The sequence below is a fragment of the Misgurnus anguillicaudatus genome, unplaced genomic scaffold (assembly GCF_027580225.2).
Source record: "Misgurnus anguillicaudatus unplaced genomic scaffold, ASM2758022v2 HiC_scaffold_29, whole genome shotgun sequence".
NCBI lineage: Eukaryota > Metazoa > Chordata > Actinopteri > Cypriniformes > Cobitidae > Misgurnus > Misgurnus anguillicaudatus.
The window spans coordinates 5,726,088-5,730,584 of record NW_027395279.1 but is presented as its reverse complement, the minus strand read 5'-3'; the positions used below and the strand labels follow the sequence as shown (position 1 = coordinate 5,730,584).

The 4,497-nt window shown below is 45.5% G+C and overlaps 1 long non-coding RNA gene across 1 annotated transcript; it reads right to left on the bottom strand.

Annotated features, from left to right (window-relative positions):
- Nucleotides 1-494: 494 nt before the first annotated feature.
- LOC129453910 (uncharacterized) lies at nt 495-2,514 on the bottom strand. The gene is made up of 2 exons (XR_012368468.1): nt 1,130-2,514; nt 495-1,084 (listed from the first exon to the last, which is right to left on the bottom strand). It is a non-coding gene; the product is annotated as an uncharacterized lncRNA (long non-coding RNA).
- Between the last annotated feature and the right edge of the window lie 1,983 nt (nt 2,515-4,497).

Below are 4,497 nucleotides of genomic sequence, written 5' to 3'. Positions count from 1 at the left end.
TATACTATTTTTCCTGATTTATTTTTTTATATGTCGCCTGGCGTTTGGTTAGGGATGTCATTTTATGTAAATCTAACCCTAAACCGAAGCGACAATGGTAAGAAAATAGGACAAAACAGTCGAGTACCCAGCAAACAGGGGACGTCCCCCGGACGTCGCGAATGTCCTCTTAGGTCCGCAAAAGGTCCTCAATTGGTCCGCATTGTAACGTTCGCTGGCGGACCTTCCGGGGACGTCCTCATATGGTCCGCTAAATAACGTTCGCTGGCGGACCTTGCGGGGACGTCCGCATATGGTCCGCTAAATAACGTTCGCTGGCGGACCTTCCGGGAACGTCCGCATAAGGTCCGCTAAATAACGTTCGCTGGCGGACATTCCGGTGACGTCCGTGTCACAAGTCGGGGTGGACCCAGATGTAAATAAGGTCACGCCCCTTTCTCCACCTCGAGGAGATTCCCAAAGCCACCCCAATGACCAAACACACAAGGTAAGCATAATTTAAAAATGTACTTTATTTAAGTTACTTAAAAAAGATAAATAGGGAAGGGAAAAACGGGGAACTTAAAATAATGGCCACTCTAGGCTCTCCTCCACCACCAACTGGATCTTCACACAGTTCCTTCTCCTAGTGTTCATTCTCGTTCTCCACAGGTGGTCGCTAGGACACCAAGACACTGTTACTTGGACTTCGAGTATTGCTCGCCGGCTCTGCTGCTTACAGCTCTCTGGGTAGGTATCACGTTACACAGTCTGTTCTCCAATTTGTTCATTCTCGTTTTCCTTTCTCTCCACAGGTGGTCGCTAGGACACAAAGACACTGTTACTTGAAACTTCGAGTATTTCTCACCGGCTCTGCCGCTTACAGCTTTCTGGGTAGGTATCACGTTCACAGTCTGTTCTTCAATTATTCACTCTCGTTTTCCTCTCTCTCCACAGGTGGTCGCTAGGACACAAAGACACTGTTACTGAAACTTCGAGTATTTCTCACCGGCTCTGCTGCTTACAGCTTTCTGGGCAGGTATCACGTTCACAGTCTGTTCTTCAATTATTCACTCTTGTTTTCCTCTCTCTCCACAGGTGGTCGCTAGGACACAAAGACACTGTTACTGAAACTTCGAGTATTTCTCACCGGCTCTGCTGCTTACAGCTTTCTAGGTAGGTATGGTTTCCTCTGTAGGTCAGCAGAGGGGCGAAGGTCACACACCACCTCGCCGGGTCGAGCGCTGCCCTATCTCCACTGCCCGTAGGCCGATCGAATCCTGGACAGGGGCGCCCTTTTGTAGAGACCACGGGGGCGGCGGACCCTTTCGCCTCTGACTCTGCGACAAAGACAGACACAGGTAAGTTTACACCACGAATATTTCCAATATTTTACTCACAGTCCTTGACAGCTCTTGGTCTGCATCCCTTCGTACTCCGAAACAGCACACAGCGTATGGTAGCAGTAATTTCTGAGGTCGTTAGCCTCTCCGTCCTCTGCCCAGTAGAGGAAATGGATGGTGCGGGGCTTCGTCTGACAAGACACACAGCAACCCACAGCAAATACACAGCACCACTCCAACGTGAAAAGCTTATTAATTGTAAAGTCTCACTCACCACACTATAAGTGCAACACCACAAGGGAAAGCGCCCGGTGTCCTCCACTGCGCTTGGGCTGAAATAGGGGTGATAGAAAACACGACCAAAATAAAGTCTCGTTGCTGTGGCTGTTTGGACGTACACTTCTAGCGGCTCGCCCACCACGCTATTATAGGGGTAGGGCCGCCCTCCTAGTCCTGGAGGACTCCAACGATCACACAGGTTAATATCTGCAAGTTACTCCACACCAACGGGTATACTCACAGCGGATAGCCTTTGTTTACGTTGTGCAACAAGGTCAATTTTCTTCCTGCTTTACTCCTTCAAAAATACTGGTTAGACCAAGGTTCCTTTCTACCCATAGGATTCTTCGTTTACTCCAGCAGGTCCACCGTAAACTACAACAAGAGAGGGAGAGAGAGAGAAATACAGACAGCCACCACGTCTAACAATGAGCACAGCTCCGTTCCTCAGCACACACTACAACTCAACTTGACAGCACAATGCTCTCTTCGGGGTGCTCCTTTTCTCCACCCACGTATCGCCTTTCTTTCACCCCAGGCAGCTCCTGTCTTCTTTCCGTGCGCTCCAAGCGCAGCCCGGATCAACAGAGCCTGCGGGCTCTTCAAAAGGTACGTAGTTACTTTTTCTGCATTAAGCAGAGGAGCTTTCCCCGTGTCAATCCCCCTCTCGTGCCCGAACTCCCGAACTGTGATCTAACTGTGCTTTTTATACTCCTCCATGTACTCCAGTTGTCCAATTGCCCGGCGATCTCTTTAACTAGGCACAGCTGTGCTCAATCCGCTGATTACAGCCTTCGCAAAACTGCCGGATGTCCGGTGTTTCCGTTCTCCGGTCTGGACGGAAACATCCGGGCGGAACCAAACTTTCCCAACTTTTGGTTCCGCCCCGAAAAGATCGTCACTTTGTGACATCCGCATATGTGACCAGTCACGGAAAGTAGGGACACAAGTCGGATCTGGGGCATTTTGAGTTATTCATAGATTCTGAAAGTGCAGATTCTAAGCTTTCCAACGATGTGTAACACATGGAAATCTGATAAGATTTGGAGAAGTTGTGGCCATTTGAATGTAACACATTCAAGAAAGAGAATGCTGAGAAATTTGAGAAAGAAAAAAGTTAACACTTTCCCTTTTCCCTGGCTGGAGAGACAATAGGGCTCATTTACATCTCATTTAGCTAAGCCATACCCCCTGTAAAGCCGTTTTGAGATACAGAGGTTCTAGCAGCATATGTAGTATTTTATTACAGAAGTCCGAATGACAAAATGCAAAAATAAACAGGACTTTTAACGTTACCTTTGCGGGGATCACAAGTCGAATCCAGTCTGTTTCAGATGTGTGAATCATCCAATGATTTTTGTCCACAAATGCGTATAATCCGTGAAATATAGATATATAGTCTATTTCGCATGAACTTCTGGTAATACAATATAATATACAATCTGAGGACTATTTACATCGTAACATGTAAGGGTATATCAGATTACACTCCGGTATTTACGTTCCGTTAAACACATGAACCCGCCTTCAAAGTTTGTATTTAAAATAGATAATCCAAAAACAGCACCGTCGAAAACGTGAAGTCCTTAAGAGATGTTACGAATCGCTCGATCGTTCCTCTATGAGCCAATGACTTCATGGAAAATATTGATAGACAAAACATGTAGCCAATTATATAAAGAATACAACGATCTCTGTGTAACTTCTGTGTGTTTGGACAAATAACAGTCAGCCGCATCACTGACTTTATGGGGCGCCGCAGTCGGATGACGTCAGAGTACCGCGAGAGCGAGTCGAAATTAAACTACTCCGTAAGATTTCTTAAAGAGCTCTCGCGGTACTTTGACGTCTTCCGACTGCGGCGCCCCATAAAGTCAGTGACGCGCCTGACGTATATGCGGTTGACTGTTATTTGTTCCGCCCCAGCTTCTTTTATATTTCTTTTGTTTTGTGCGCCCGAGCTTCATTTACAGTCTGGGGAGACGCACGCTATAAGTTTGAAAAAAATAAATAAAACTCAGCAAACATGTCTTAAGGGACAGAGCAGCCACGTCACTACAGTCACGTGACTTCACGCTCGAGCCGGAAGAGAAGACAATGCTGAATAAAGTCGTAATTCTTGCTATTTTTGGACCAAACTGTATTTTCGATGCATCAACACAATTTTACTGACCCACTGATATCACATGGACTACTTTGATAATGTTTTTATTACCTTTCTGAACATGGAAACCGTACATAGATTTTCAATGGAGGAGACAGAAAGCTCTCGGACTAAATCTATGTTAAAACATCTTAAACTGTGTTCCGAAGATGAACGGAGGTCTTCCGAGTTTAGAACGACATAATGGTAAGTCATTAATGACATTATTTTCAGTTTTGGGCGAACTATCCTTATTCAGAAGTCACGCTGTTCCCTTTGGGGGCGGAGGCGAAAACACAAGCTTATACAGTATGTAAATATACACACAGACAATGACGCCCCCCGCTGCACGCTAGAATCTCCGGAAAACAAGCCTATTTTAACCGCAAAATGTACGCTTTTAAATATACATAAACTGCTATCTCAAACATGGAGAGGCTTCTTCGTGATCTCAACTAACAGATTCTGCAATAAAACGAAAATCAAAAATTTTGAAAAAAAAACTTTGTTTCTCATTTTCTCGAAACTTGTGCTGCCGACTTGTGTCCCTGGTTTCCGTGACGGGTCACATATGGTCCGCTAGACAACGTTCGCTGGCGGACCTTCCGGGGACGTGAAACCACTCGAAGCTTTTATATAAACCCATACTACACATTTAACCATAAGGCAGAAAGTTACACTTAGAGTTACCCTTTTATGCAACATCAAAGTAAAAATGCTGTATGGCTTTACTAATGAAAATCGTAATTTATA